Raw genomic sequence first — 16,812 nt, forward strand, 5'->3', positions numbered from 1 at the left:
ACTACCTTCTGTGGCAGAGAATTCAACAGATTCACCACTCTCTGTGGAAAAAATAATTTTCTCATCTCGGTCCTAAAAGACTTCCCTCTTATCCTTAAACTGTGACCCCCAGTTCTGGACTTCCCCAACATCGGGAATAATCTTCCTGCATCTAGCCTGTCCAACCCCTTAAGAATTTTGTACGTTTCTATAAGATCCCCCCTCAATCTTCTAAATTCTAGCGTGTGAGAGTGGCAACACCTCTGAGTGGCTTGGATTAATCTCCAAGCACCATTTCTCCACCCATTTCTATTGCTGATCTTTATCCTGCTTTTTACCTTGGCAGCCTTCACCAGAATCCACGACCCCAGCAATAACAGTGTCATCTGCAAACTTAGTAAACAACCCACCGTTCACATCCATTTTACTTATATATTTTACACACAACAGAGGTCCCAGCACAAATCCCTGCATTACTCCACTGGTCAGAGACCTCCAGTCTGAATATTGTCCTTACACCACCACCTTGTCGTCTATCAGTAAATTAGTTCTGAATCCATGTGGCCAAGTCACTGTTAATCATGTGCATCTAAATCTTCTGGATCAGCCTACCAGAGGGGAATTTATCAAATGCCTTACTGTGGACAACATTCATCACCCAACCCTCATCGGTCACCTTTGTTACCTCCTCAAAAAAACTTGATCAAATAAGTAAGACATGACCTGCCGTGTACAAAGCTAAGAAACCTAAGAAACCAATTCTCGTACAAATGGGTGAAAATCTTACCCTGAAGAATCCTCTTCAATAGCTACCCTCTACTGACGCAAGGCTCGCTGACTTATAATTCCCTGAATTCTCTCCACTTCCCTTCTTAAACAAAGGAACAACATTAGCTACTCTCCATTCCTCCGGGGTCTCATCTGTGGCCAAAAAAATATGCAATGATCTTCATCAAGTCTCCCGCAATTTCCCCTCTTGCCACTCTCAATAACATGATCCCATCAGGCCCTGAGGATTTATCCACCTTAATGCGCTTCAAGAGCCCCAATATCTCCTCCTTCTTGATCTCAAAATGCCCTTGCATGTTAGTATTCCCCACACTGATCTCACTGTCCTCAATGTCATTCACTTTGATGCAAAGTGCTTGTTTAGTAGCTCGCCTGCATCTGACTTCAAGCACAAATTTCCTCCTTTATCCTTGCGTGGTCCTACCTTCTCCCTGGTCCCCCTCCTGTTTTTAAGGGAAGGTATGAAAAGCCTTGAGATCTTCTTTAATCCGACCCACCAAAACCATTGCATGGCCCCTTTTAGCCCTTCCAATCACCTTTCCTCCTTGCTTTATATTCCTCTAAGGCCCTGTCTGATTTCATCTTCTAAACCCCCTGCATACACTTCCTTTTTCTTTTTGACCACATGTAATACAACCTAAAACCTCAATCCAAAAACAGCAGAGTGGAACTTCTTGCTAGGTCCTTCGCAAATTTGCTTGCAACATTGGCACCTGTCTGCAATCTTAAACATTCTTTTCTTCTGCCAAGTCAGAAAGCTAAGGCAAGCAGGAGAGGAACATTTAGAAAAAATCTTCCTGTGATGAAAATTACACTCCAGAGACTGATTATACATCAAATGAATTTATCTTGCATCAGTCAAGCTGCACGTTTCAGACCCAAATCTATTTCCGTTAACATTCATTAGTGTATGATGTTCAGTCACTGTGAATGATTGATGCCTGGGAATCTATAAGCATGTTATTTTTAATTTGTAATGGGATAACATATTTCTGAATGTTTTAGAAGATATTATACTAAGACTTGCAGTAGGTCTTAAAAATGTCAGCAATATGTATGGATGTTAATATAACTAAAAGCACATTTGTGCAAAACCAATTTCGGAATGCTGCTCTGGTGGAAGGAATTGCAGATGCTGGCTTACACTGAAGATAGACACAAAATACTGGAGCAACTCAGCGGGACAGGCAGCATCTCTGGATAGAAGGAACGGGTGACGTTTCGGGTCTAGACTTCTATCCAGAGATGCTGCCTGTCCCGCTGAGTTACTTCAGCATTTTGTGTCTATCTTCAGAATCAGTCTGTCATGTACATGACTTGTTCTTAAGAGACCGTAACGAAAACTAGCAGCAGGTTCATTAGACATGCACCCTTAAGAGTGTTGTTAGTCTGTTAGGACCAATTATGTCCTTCTTCAAAAACATTTTATGTCACTTGCATAACAGCTAAATATGGAAAGCATCTCTCGATGTTTTTTTATCTTCTGTAAATTCCACTAGTTTTCATTTCAGATTCTGAAAATGTGTATTGGTGACGACGATGGTTTACTGATATCTCTGTTACCTCTGAGGTTTGTCGGCTCTAGACCAACAGATTTAAGTACATTAACGAGCTTTATTCTCTGATCCAGAACTAAACAAATATTGTTGCAACTACTGTCCTTATATCAAGAAATCATTTATGACTATGTTAGTGAGAAGGTTTTGGTTATACCAAGGTTACATCAAGGTTACATCTTGCTTCCTCATCAACACTGACATAAGGTCATAAGTGATAGGAGCAGAATTATGCCATTCGGCCCATCAAGTCTACTCCACCATTCAATCATGGCTGATCTATCTTTCCCTCCTGACCCCTTTCTCCTGCCTTCTCCCCATAGCAGTGATTCTATTCTAAAAAGGAGCATGGGATTTGTCTATTGTACTGAAAGTAATTATGGCTCAAGTATCATCACCAGCAAGCCTTCTGGTGCCTACCTCATTTATATTTGTATAAGTTCCCCGTATAAATTGGTTGCTGCTTTTACTCGATTACAAAAGTTAATATATCTCAAAATGTCCTTAATTGGCAGGAAAGCATTTTCAGTTACCCAGAGGCCATCAGGGGCACTAAATACAAATCTTTGCATATAAAGCCTGAACTTAGAAAGCGCATAAAACATTCTTGAGATGCTGTGTATGAAAATAATACTACATTAATAATACCATACCAGTGTTATGAATGACACCTTCACTTTTCCAGAGGGAGAAACCTATGGGTCAATCGCTATCACGCGCCATTCATCCTGCAAAGTGAGGTGTTATCTATGGGATTTAATTGAGTAATCTTACCTTATTATTTCCCAGAAACAGTTAGACAGGTACATGGATAGGACAGGTTTGGAGGTATATGGGCAAAACGCAGGCAGGTTGGATAGGACATGTGAGGGAGTTAGATGCCCTTGTGCTAAGGGGAAATGGAGAGAAGGCAGGTACGGGACTGAGTTGGATGATCAGCCATGATCATATTGAATGGCGGTGCAGGCTCGAAGGGCCGAATGGCCTACTCCTGCACCTAATTTCTATGTTTCTATGTCTATGTTGGTCAGTGTGGGCAAGTTGGGCCGAAGGGCCTGTTTCCATGCTGTATGGAATATGTTTCCTATGACTCTAATGCAATCTCTGTCTCTCAAATCCTGAAGGCACTATTTATTTACTTTTCAGATCTACGTCTTGCTGATACCATGCACCGACTCGCATAGGCGATGCCCCAATTTACATTTGCCTGCTTCTGTGGACTCCATGGCCTCTGCAATTCGAAGGAAAAGAAGGAAAAGCATGGATCGGAACGGGAAACATCTGTGTAGAAATGGACTCAGGATTATGGTATACTCAGCCTGGCCCCGCCGTGCACAGTGGGGCAACTGTATCTCTTGGAATCCAACGTGATGCTCCTACCCCAAAATTATAAAGGGGGTATGAGTTTGTCAAATGCAGTCCATTGAGAGAAATACCTTTGTCCTGCAGACCAATTGGAGAGTGCAATGAATGTCTATTTTGCATTCGCTGCCTCTGGAAAATGGGTCAAGCTACAAGATGATATGAGCACATAATTTACATAGCTCCACTAAAAGAAACACCGCAAATCTTGTTCAAAATAGTGTTATCGTATTCTCTCATCCTACTCATTCATGTATTCATGAGTGGCAAAGCAAGATATCCAAAATGTTTTGCATAGGATACGGACTATGCAAAACTTTCACTTAAATACCTTAAATACCTTTTAGTATTTTTGGATGAGGAGGTGGTTGAGAGCTTGGAGAAATAAGATTACGTTGCTGCTATTGTGATTCAGTGGTCTGGGTTAAAGATCTGAACATGTCAGAAGGACTTGGAAAATATATACTTGGGTAATTAAATAAAATTTGGCATAAATAATTGTCATCCATAATGACAACCTTGACACTTCCAGACTGTTGTAAAAATCCACCCAATTCATCAATGTCTTTGAAGATAAAATACATCTGTTGTGATTTACATGACTGACAATAAGTGGTTGACTCTTAACTGCTCTTTAAAATTGCCTAATAAGCCAATTGATTGAACCAAATTTGTTTTGCAATGGAAAAGAAATGCTGCACTTTGCCAGAGAAGAGTCAGTTACTGCAGTGTCAGTCAATATGCTGAAGGAATCCGATACGCCTGTATCAGCAACACTCAACTGCCACCAAAAATGGAATTAGACGCGTGCTAGTTCCCTCTGGAATGAAGAGCTGTGATAGAGAACAGTGACTTCACCGTGATCAATTGGAGAAGCAGTAAAGTATGGAGGTTTCCTCCGTACGACAATTGCCAATGCTGCAATCAAATGACGTCAAGTTTGAATGACGTGAAATCATCTTTTCTGCTGCTTGTAGAAGTGTCCAGAAGACTGACTTTTAATTCTGAGTGTTTTTCCACGTATATTGGAAGTGGAAATCAGATGTTGTCAGACTGTGCCATTGAATGTTTCCTTTAATTATTAAGATGATGCATTCAGGTTTTGACATAATTTTGAGGTTCAAATTATGTTTATTATTGCTCAAGCATCATCTCAAACAGGATTGATAGCATCACACCAGCTTTTCATACCATCAGCAGCACTTACCCTTGTATCTTTTAGGTTTTGAGTCAATGCTATCCAACCTTTTCAAATGAAGTGTGGCAAGTTATAGCAATGTTGCTGCAGCCCACCCCCCCCACCCCCCAATTTCCTCATCCTGCAAACATCAGGTTTTGAAATGTACAGAAAATCATTTTTAGTTGACAGGCTTTTTTTTTTTAAAAAGCTTTTAAGCAGATTCGCTGATCAGTATTCATCAGATTCGGCAAATTCCATTTGCTACATTGGAACAGACTGCAATGCGGGGTGCACTTGTACTTTTCACATTTGCAGAGATCAGTTGGATCAGATGGTTTATTTCTGTGCTGTAAACTCTGCAATTTGAGGCAATTTGAGGCAAAGTATTCCACATAAGAAATTTGCCGTACAAAATAACAGCTGAAGAAGTGCTTGATCTATTTGGGAAGTATGGACCAAGTATGGAAATACACCTGAGATGAGAGGAACTGCCTATATGGTATATGAAGACAACCTCCGATGGAAAACATTTGCAATAAACTTACTGTTTTATTCATTTCATATTTCTGGGATTATTATATCTGTATGTGTAAAACCTTTAACCTTCCCTTTTTGGCCACTATTACTTTCCACTTCCACTCCTGGAAACATGTAAAATTCCCAGTCGTCCTTAGGTAACTTATGTAATCGGCCATTATATGAAAGCTTGACAGTCAAAGAGGATTTTGTTATTTGTAACATTTTCAATGTTTAATTCCTGTACAATGAATCCTCAGCTTTATTGACTAGATGTCTGTCCTTATATTATGCACCCTTCCATTTCAGTTGCATTTAATACTTCAGCCGACGTGACATGATATCTTGTGTTGTGATAAATCAAGCAGAGATTAGGAGGCTTCCTTGCTCCATGGGAAACCAGGCAAATTCAAAAGGTCTTTTTTGCTACAGAGCATTTTCAAGGCCGACTGTCAGCGGTACTTCCCACTGGAATAATGAGACATCATAGAGAAGCTCAATTTAAAAGAGGAAAGAAATGCAAAGACATTAAAATGTCCACGCAATTCCTGCTCATGCATTTAGTTTTTTGCTCATATTCATGGTAAATCAAAGATTCATATACCACAGAAAGAGGACCATCAGCCCAATACACCTATGCTGATTCTGAAAGACCTAAGGAATTAGTCCTATTTCCCTACTATTTCTGCACGTCCCCTCATATTTTCCCCTGCCTCTTTCAGGCATGCACCCAATTACTTTTTTTTAAAACAATTACTGCTAAATCTGTATCTACCTACCACCCAACAAACTCTATCACAGTTCACAATGGGCAGGTCAAGAAGATACCATTCAGTGTTCATGTGATTTAGAATTACATGAAATAATCTTCTTTGACACAGTCAATTATGTTACTGTGGTGGGCTGAACCTTGGAATACAGCATGTCAAAGTTTTTACTTACGAGCAACCAAGCAGAAAATTTCCAATTACATATTGATTTCAATGAATGTAAAAATAGTGAGACCATTCAAAACTGTCACCCTCTGTATTCGAGGTGACGCAAATTGAAAAATGTCGACTGTTTGGTCTAGAATCCTTATTGTGGACATCAAAATATCACTTAGTTTCCTTTTTGAATATTTTTATAAACATAACTGATGCAATGCATTATTATAGTTAACCTGACTATGCACACCAATTAGTTGTACAATTTTACATAAAAGTAATATTCAAGATGTGTAGGAATGAACTGCAGATTTATCTATCTGGTTTAAACCGAAGATAGACACAAAAAGACGGAATAGCTCAGCGGGCAGACAGCATCTCTGGAGAAAAGGAATAGAAGAGGGGTCTCGACCCAAAACATCACCTATTCCTTTTCTCCAGAGATGTTGTCTGACCCGTTGAGTTAAGGGCCTGTCCCACTTGGGCGACTCTTTAGCCGACTGCCAGGGACTAGTTTTAATGTAATTCACCGACGACACCTAGTTTTAGTGGAATTCACCGTTGCCGAAAAATGTTCAACATGTTGAAAATTTTGCGGCAGTCGCCTGTAGTCGCCGAAGAAATCGCCTAAGTGAGACAGGCCCATAACGCCAGCTTTTTGTGTCATACTTCAAGATGCTGGGTCCACATACAGTATGTTTACCTAAAGGATTTCCCAGTTATATAAGAACTAAAGCTGCTAAATGCCAGAGGTTACCAAGATCTTTGCACTAAATCTCGTCGCACTGATGTGCAATGACAATAAAAGATATTATTATTATTCATGACCACCAATTACGCTTGCAATCACCATGACCACAGATAAGTTTGTAGTCACTATGATCGTGGATTATGATGCATGCGTTTACTATGCTTAATGCAGTATGCAACTAATGGTAACGCCATGTCTTCTTTATATTGTGCTTGAAGGATTAACTGAGATAGCAAAATTGCATCCAAGCTCAGGGATTAGAGAAGGAAGAAGTGTTATATATTACACAAATAAAATATACATGTAAAACGTCTATGGATGTAGTATGACATGAATGTAAATTTCCTGGTAATTAACTACAGATGTTTTTCCTCAAAAAAAAAATCAATAGTTGTTAACCATAAAATACGAATGTCATCCCTCACCAACAGCAGACTGGAGAATACTAACTTTTACAGCTTCAGCTTTATGTATGCCTTCTCCAATAAAAAAGATACAAAAAGCACCAACTGTTACGTTATTGCTGTGTCTTTAGAAACAACCAGACTTGCCAGACTTGGATGAGTACATGTAATTTCAATCAATGCCTTCAATTTCCCTGAATTGTGGAGGTTTGCAAATCTTTTGGATAACCATCCATCTGCCTCGTTGAGAATATTTTAATAAATCCTAAATTTGCTACAAAATGAATAGAAATGTATGTTAAGATGAAGAATTGGTTATTCAAATATACAATATGAATGGGTAAAAAGGACTTGGGGTGCTGGGATAATGCAGCGGGTCGGGCAACATGGATAGGTGATGTCTCGGGTCAGGACCCTCTTGAACACTGATTCTGGTGGGTGGGGGGAGGGGGGGGGGGGGGGAGAGAGAGCTGGAAAGAAAGAGAGGCGGGGGCAGGACAAAGCTTGGCAAGTGATAAATGGATACAGGCGAGGAGGGGTGGGGGGTGATAGGTAGATGGTTAGACAAAGGCCATAGATGAAGAGAAAACGTATGAAATAAGGATAGAAGCATTATGAAGCCATAGGAAGGAACATAGATGGAAGGGGACAGGAAAAGGGAGAAGTGGGGGGCAAATCCAGGTGCGGCACGGGGGAGGGGGGGGGGAGTTTGTAAGTAGATTAGTCACATGAAATTGGAGAATTCAATGTTCAGATCTTTAGGTTGTAAACTACCCAAGCGGAATATGAGGTGTTGGTCCTCCAGTTTGCATGTGGCCTCACTCAGGCAATGAAGGAGGCCCAGGCCAGAAAAGTCAGTGTGGAAAAGAGAAGGGGAGTTAAAATAGTTAGCCATGGGGAGATCCAGCAGGCTTTGGCGGACCGAGCCCAAGTGTTCGGCACCGAACATATCAATGGGACCTTGGCTTGTCCAACAATACAAAAAACCATATGTGTAAAATAAATATATATATATATTTGTGTATATATAGATATTCTTAATGTATGATTATCTTTACCTATGTGTAATATTTTATGTTCTTTAGTTTGATATTGCTAATGTAATTGATGGGAAGTGATACAATTATAAGGTAAACATTTAAAAAACTTTTTTAAATATATCTGTCAATAAGCAGAATTAGATGAAGCAGGATGCATATTTGTACATCAATTGTGTCAGTTTTGTAGAATGCCCCAAATTTCAGGCCAATTTGCCAAACCAGAGAAAGGGGCTGAAATGTATAGGAAGGAACTGCAGATGCAGGTTTACACCAAAGATAGACACAAAATGCTAGAGCAACTCAACGGGCCAGGCAGCATCTCTGGAGCAAAGGAATGGGTGACGTTTCGGGTCGAGACCCTTCTTCAGACTGAGAGTCAGGGGAGAGGAAGACTGGAGACATGTGGAAAGGTAAGGTGTGAACATGACAGATCAAAGCAGACAATGTTCAAGGATTAAGGAAATGTAGAATGGATCATTGTTAAATGAGGGGAAGGTGAAAATGAAAAATGTGCTTTATTTTGTTATCTCACACATTACTTCTGAAAGGTAACGATTTCTCTTATACATTATAAATAACTGTAAAGTCATTATTTTTTATTCTAATTAATGTCTTGCATGGAAATGTATACCCTTGAATGTTCTACTTACATATGCATGGAGGTCTGATGTGAAAAATTACTGACATGGAGATGGACTAGTTTTAAAAACTAATTATTTGATGAAAGCACACTAGTGCTTCCCACTAGTCGAAATATCTGGTCCTCAGGCAATCCATGGTAGAATACACTGGGTATTATTTTGCCAATTAATAGGTGAGAGAATTCATGTAATTACTTAGTGAGGGCAAAAAAAAGTGTATAATGTGACTTCAAATCCGAGATGACAAAGGGAGACAATTCAAAAATGAAGGAAATGCAAATAACAATAAATAAAAATGAAAACAAATAAGAATAAACATGGCCTGTTTTCTTTATCATTGATACTTTTTTGCAAATATTTCATTCATTGTTCTATATCTCTCTACATCATCGTCTATATCTGTCGATTCCCTTTCCCGTGACTTTCAGTCTGAAGAAGGGTCTTGACTCGAAATGTCCTTTTCTCCAGAGATGCTGCCTGAATTACCCCAGCTTTTTGTGCCTATATTCTGAATTTATAGACTGGATCAATTCACAATGAAAACAGTAGCCAGTCTAATTTTATGTCCATTTCTAGATGGTGATAGATGCCATCTACTATTTGGTATCTTCAGAAGAAACCAAGTTTTATAAAATCTTGGTCCACACATTGTACTATCATGAGAAAAAAATAATCATGTAGAGTATTAAATATCAATGTTGCTAATCTGATACATTTCATTTTTCCACTAAATATACAAAATGGCCAGTGATATCTAGCACCCACAAGAGGATAACACAACTCATGTGGTTTACCAATTCCGATTTTCCCTCAACTGCATTTATTAGTGCACTATTAGGATACTAAAGCATGATTTTCGTATTTCTCATGCATTCATTTACATTAACTACTAATTCATTTTACTCGTGCGGCAGAAGTCGTACAATTATAAATTGTATTCCTACCAAAAATATATATGGAATATGTGAAATAATTGTATTGGATCATTAAGTCGATGTTTCAAAAGGGCCAACAAAGTTTCAAACTTAAATACTTCAATTCCTTGCAGCATTGTTTTTGTATTTGAAATATTTCAGAAGGCTGCCATATTGTGAAGCAATCCTTGCTTTATCCTTTAAAATATCTGTACGATTTTACGGGGATACATCACAAATCTACAAATTACATATTGTATGACTTTATTGATTTTCTTTGATAAATTTCTCTACGATAGATTGCATAGCTTGCTTGCATACTGTGGCAACAGTGCCCTCTTGAGGCTGGGTGAAAACCCTTTGGTATTTTTGGTCACAAACATATTTTCCAATGTAGGGAATCACAAACTAAAACTATAAGGGTGTGCCTGAAGGACTGTGCATGAAAGGTTTTCATGGATCTGTTTAGGAAAGGTGTTGGCTTGGCTGGTATGGGCAAGTTGGGCCAAAGGGCCTGTTTCCACAATGTATCACCCTGTGGCTCTAATGTTTAAAATATAAATCTCTATCAGGGAAGATTTCAATAAAATTATAAAGTTAAGCAGAAAGTCTATAAATTACATTTCTTGCATCTCATCATTTCATAAATAATAGGAGCAGAATTAGGCCATTCGGCCCATCAAGTCTACTCTGCCATTCAATCATGGCTGATTTATCTCTCCCTCCTAATTCCATTCCCCTGCCTTCTCCCCATAACTCCTGACACCTGTACTAATCAAGAATCTATCTATTTCTGCCTTAAAAAAATCAGCTGACCTGTCTCCACAACCCTCTGTGGCAATGAATTCACCACCTTCTGACTAAAGATTTAGGTGATGCCAATAATAAGTACTCCGAACATTGCGAACGCTGTCATTTTACGTAACTGATTAACAAACCACCTTACCCTGCATTTTTCCATCCTCTGTGTCCCACCTGGATGCTCAACCATTCCTTTCCCATTACACCCATCCCCTTCCACCTATATTCCTTCCTCTGCCTTCACAATTGACGCATCTTCTATCCTTATCTCCTAATCTCACGTTTTGTATTTTCATCTCTGGCCTTTGTCCAACCAACCGCTCCCCCCTTACCTGTATCTTAGCCTTTGTCCTTCCCCATCACTCCTCCAACTTTCTCTCTCCATCCCCCCACCACAATCAATCTGAAGAAGGGTCCTGACCCGAAACATCACCTATCACTGTTCTCCAGAAATGATGTCTGACCAACCTTACCTTTGTGTAGTTTGGGTCCTTTTGTTTTTGCAAACCAGCATCTGCAGTTCCTTGCATTTGCTTTTGACAAAGCTGTTAATTAATAGAGCTGACATTTTTCTGTTGGATTTCATTTGTTTTGTGGAAAGTAGGCTGCTTAATTCCATTAGATATGGGTTGACCTTTAGTTGTGTGCGGCATGTAGTCAGCAGAGCATGATGTTGCCCAGTCTGTAACCAGTACATGTAACAATATACAAACAAGAGCAATGTTAGACGTGATGATTCCAAATCCTTCTCATATCACCTGAAGCAAATGCGATTGGAGGTTTAAATGGATCTGAATAATACGGCAATTTTTCATTGTAGAAATTGCAGTATTAAATTTAGACAAGTTCTACATATAATGAAAGATGTATTGGGTATAAGCATTGAATAATAAGAATCACATGTGATATCTGAAGACCAGTACATTACAATCTGCATGTATGCAAGTCTTCTGCAAAAAGCTTTCAAAAAAATTCTCAACATTAATTTTTCAACATCCAGCCAATTACATCACTTTCTTACCCCCAAAAAACTGCACATACTATTTATACATTATCCTATAAATCAATATTCTGATAAGTACCAGAGGCAAGATGAGAAATTTAATTTTATGTTTCAAGCTGCTCAGATCTGAAGTGCAGTGCCTGAAAAGCCTGATGACAGCAGATTCAACAGTGACATTAAAAAAATGAAAATTTGAGGACTATGAAGCAATGTGAAAGTAAAACTCATTCGATCTTCCAAGAACCTGGCTCCGGCACAACATACTGCTGTATATTTTTCATGGAACGTGCAAAATTGAAATGTCAATGGGCATCTAGAAATGAGATGTGTTGTGTGGACAATCACACAGAATAAAATGGTTATTAAAGAGGTTACAATCTAATTCAAGCACAGGGTATTCGACATATAGGAATATTTTGCAAGTTGTAACTCAACATACAGATTTGGATATGGACACAAAATGCTGCAGTAATTCAGCGGGTCGGGTAGCATCTCTGGATAAAAGGTATAGGTGACGTTTCGGGTTGAGATCCTTCATCAGGTTAAGATTCTTTGGTGTAAACCAGCATCTACAGTGCCTTCCTACAGATTTGGATGATTTTTCTTTAAAGAGAAGGACAAGAGGGAATCCAGCCAATGAGTTGAAGGTAGTTTATTTTCAGATATCTGCTAGTTTCCAAATTTTATATACATTTAGTGCAGAGCAACTATGAGTACAGGAAGATTTGAATTTGTATCCAAAGCACTCTGGCCATTTAAGTATTTTAATGTAGTCATGTGATAGTCAATCTGTGCACAGCATGGTTTCACAACAGTAAGGTACAGCTGATTGATAAATATGGGCGGTAGACAAAAATGCTGGAGAATCTCAGCGGGTGAGGCAGCATCTATAGAGAGAAGGATCTCCTTCTCTCCATAGATGCTGCCTCACCCGCTGAGTTTCTCCAAAATGTTTCATCTACCTTTGATTTTTCCAGCATCTGCAGTTCTTTCTTATACAACTGATAAATATGGGCCTCTTCTTTGCAATTATGTCATGGGATCCTTTAATTCTATCAGCTAGACGGCCTTGGCTTAAGAGCTCATTCAAGTGACACAATTTCTGATAATGGAGCCATAGAACGATACAGTATGGAAACAGGCTCTTTGGCCCAGCTTGTTCATGCTGACCAAGCTGGGCGACCAGAACTGCAGACAGTACTCCACTGTCTCACTTACAACTTGTAAGTGACTGTGTGGCCTCACTTACAACTTGTACAGCTGCATCAAGATGTTCCAATACCACTCACCACCCTTCGCAATGAAGGCAAGCATACCAAATGCCTTCTTCATCACACTGCCCACCTGACTCACCACTTCTCAGGAACCTTGCACCTGTACTCTCAGATCTCTATGTATTGCAACGCTTTCCAGTGCTCTACAGTTTATTGTGTGCAAGTTTGACATGCCAAAGCGAACACCTAACACTTGGCAGAGTTAAAGTCAATTTTCCATTCTTTGGCCCACTTTCTCAACTGATCTAGATCTTGTTGTAAACTTAAATCTCCTTCCTCACTGTCTGCTTTACCACAAATGTTGGTGTTATCTGCAAATTTACTAATAATGTTGACCACATTGTAATCTAAATAGTTAACATAGTCCTGAAATGTAATCTCTTTGGTGTAAGTTGTGTCTTATGTTCAAGTTCCTGAAGTGAAAAATCTTTAAACTCAGAGGTATAAAGGCTCACAACCAAAATACAATCTAATAGATTTTTAACTATTAACTAGTTGGCAGGTTACTCCATTGGGAGGTTTAGTTTACTTTAAGACTATGTCCTCATCAGCATGTTACCACCGAACTGCATGCCCATTGCAGGCTGCAGGCTGACCCGATATCAAAGAGCCTGCAGGTTGAGCAAGCTGATAGATAAACAAGTCTGGTAGCAGCAGGTGGGAATGAATGAAAAGATGATGTGGGTGACTGAGGGAAGAGTCAAAAGGAAGGAGCCTTCAGCACAGAAACCCAACAGAGAGCTTATGCTCTCACAAGCCCTACAAAGGTAATTTCAAAATACCTTCAGAGCCTCCATACTAGTTTGATTTTTACCCTGCTACTCCTTTGATACTACCCAGCACAGAACTGTCACCTTTCAACATGGCTGAGATAAGATAAAAAATGTGAAAGCATAAAATATGAACTAATTCAATAAAAACAATAGATATGCACAATGAATCTTCTCTATTCTCAAAGAGATTCAGAGGTTTTCATATCACAGCTCAATATTTGGACTGAAAATGTATATCAAGCCTTGACTGCTGATACTTTCATTGTTAGATCAACTGATTGATAATACCTAATAAATAACCTTTAAAATGTACTTGAATGAATGATTTTTTTTTTAATCTGAGGTCTTATTTAGTTCAGGCCTACTCTATCAACAAAGCATACCTCAAACATTCAATACATTTCTATTAGGAACTAAATAGTAAAATACTTTGGTGCAACTTTTGGCTATTGCCAATTAATCAAACAACAAATGTGTAGGTGACGCTGGCAGGTACCATTAATATCACCATTGGGCTGTGATAGAATTCTGGCCTGCTGGTTGATGTGTATTTTCAAAACTATAACAAAGAAGTTGGCTCAAAAAAAGTCATATTTCACAGGAATGATCATTGGTGACAATTGAAATGAAAATGCAATATTGTATCTATTTGAAGATAACAGAGTTACTGGTTTTACATTTGTGTTTGGCACACAACTATGTTCGTATTTTGTCCTCAAAAATACATTCAATTTGCTGCTTTCTACTGAATCCAATTATGATTTATGTCATGTAGTTGAATGATAAATCTAGGCAGTGATGAGTGAACATTTGATAGATATTGCAGCTTGTCCAATAAATCTACCTACTGATAAATTGGTCTGTTAATTATGATTCCATTATGCCATGTAGAAAAATCAGTTATAGTAATTGTTCATGCAAGAGTCCAGTCAAGAGTGTTTAATTGACATATGTATTGGGAAAAGAACGACAAAATACTTACTTGCTGCAAGTTTATAGGACCATTAATGCACAACTCAACAAATAAATATACAACAATTATATACAATAAATTAATAACCAGTAATATTTGGTTTCAACAGGACAAAATCAAAGTACATAGAGCAACCAAAACAATGTCCATAGTAGATCATTGCTGAGGTTGTGTTATGTTTGGGGTTATGCAGTGTGGTTCAAGAGTTTGATAGTTGCCAGGAAGAAGTTGCTGGGAAGAACCTGGAAGTCACAGTTCGCAGGCTCTTTTGTCTAGTGAGTGTGGACAGAATGGCGTGGGTCTTTGAAAATATTAGCTGCATTTCTGAGGCACACTTCCTATAGATCCTTTCGATGAGGAGGAGGTCAACACTCGTGATGGACCAAGCAATGTTTATTACTTTCTGTAGCTTCCTTCATTCCTGGGCATTTGCATTATTTAACTAGGCTATGATGCAACTAGTTAGTTTGGTCGATACCATAGATGTCCAAGGCAGCATTCGGCAACATGCCTAATTTCAATAAGTAGAGGCATGGATGAGCTTTCTTCACGATTGCGTCAATGTGCCGAGCCCTGGACAAGTCCTCAGAGATATGCATGGTGACGAACTTGAAATTGTTGTCTCTGCCAATGTCCAATCAATTCCCTGAGTTTGATGATGTTTAAAGGAAATTATGGTGTTGAATAACGAGCTGTGAACAATGAACAACAGTCCGATGTACGTGTTCTTTTTGTTCAAATGGCCCAGTGAAGAGTGGAGAGCCGGTGAGATCGCATCTGCTATTGCTCTGTTGTGGTGGTAGGAGAGGGTCCAGGTCCTTACAAAGGCAGGATTTGATATGCATCCTATCAATTTCTCGTGGCACCTCTCAAAGCACTTGCTTGCCACTTGATGGGGGCCATCAAATATATATGTTTATCACACTATTCAAAATAAATAAATAATTACAAAAAATAAAATATGAAAAAAAAGAAAAAAACTAATTAAGTACTATTGAAGAACATTTATTAACTCAACTAATTAAGAAATGTAAACTTCCCCAAACCAACCAGCCACAAGTTTGCAGTACTGATTTCTATCCATTTCTAAGCATCTGCAGGAAGTTTGTTCTCCAGCTTTGGAGTTCAATAACAACCTGCAATGGCAGCAGCGAGATATTTTCAAAATATTTTTTCTATCAGAAAATTAATAAATAACACTTTTAACTTCCGTCAGACTTGATTTGGAAAACCAGTTTGCTTCATCCCACAGATCAACACAGAGTGCTGGAGTAAACATTCAGACTAATTTTTATGTTCAAAGATTCAAGAAGTCACTGGCAAGAAATTAAACAACTTGTTTGGCTGGAAACAACAGCTGTTAAAATAATGTCATCACATTCCAAATTAGATATTATGCTGATAAAACTGTTCACCATTCCTTTGTTCCCAGTACCTGTCAGCTCAAATAGCTAAACACAAGAAAATGCAGATGCTGGTTTAAACTAAAAAAGATACAAAATATTACATGGATAGGACAGGTTTGGAGGGCCACACATGGGCAGGTGGTACTAGTGTAACTGGGACAAGTTGGCTGGTGTGGGTAAGTTGGGCCAAAGGGCCTGTTACCACCGTATGACTCTATGAACTCGCAGATCAGGCAGATGCTGCCTGACCTGCTGAGTTACTCCAGCACTTTATGCCTTTTTTTGTATCTCAACTGGATAGCTTGTCCATTTGTAACTGCTAGATGATAATCAGTTTTATATGCAAATCACCATCACTCATTGTTACCTTTCTTAACTATTTAACATAATTTCTAAAACACAAAACCTGCACAGAAATTATGGAAAAATCCCTTTTTACAAAGATGTCAGCAAATTATAAGCAAGGTGATAAAGACTTGTCACATTGGGGCCAATTTATGCTATGTGCAGTCAGCCAAATGTCC

This window comes from Leucoraja erinacea, chromosome 24 (genome assembly GCF_028641065.1).
Source record: "Leucoraja erinacea ecotype New England chromosome 24, Leri_hhj_1, whole genome shotgun sequence".
NCBI classification, from domain to species: domain Eukaryota; kingdom Metazoa; phylum Chordata; class Chondrichthyes; order Rajiformes; family Rajidae; genus Leucoraja; species Leucoraja erinaceus.